The sequence below is a fragment of the Brassica oleracea genome, chromosome C2 (genome assembly GCF_000695525.1).
Source record: "Brassica oleracea var. oleracea cultivar TO1000 chromosome C2, BOL, whole genome shotgun sequence".
Taxonomy (NCBI): Eukaryota; Viridiplantae; Streptophyta; class Magnoliopsida; order Brassicales; family Brassicaceae; genus Brassica; species Brassica oleracea.
In genome coordinates this window covers 36,124,738-36,124,972 of record NC_027749.1, presented here as the reverse complement: position 1 = coordinate 36,124,972, position 235 = coordinate 36,124,738, and positions in this window count along the sequence as shown.

Below are 235 nucleotides of genomic sequence, written 5' to 3'. Positions count from 1 at the left end.
GCCAGCCATAATTCAGCAGAAGAGCCTATGACCTTTATGGTAACAGGAAATTCTACTGGGAAGAGAAAGATTAGCATGGAGTCTACAAAGACGACAGGGAATTTGCCAGAGATCTAGATGGACGCACCATTCCTGTTCACAACAAGGATATCAGAAGACTTCTGGAAAGAGCTTCAAGAGATGAACTAGCCTACATATGTCTTCCTGAACATGCTAGCTCATTCACACAGACACA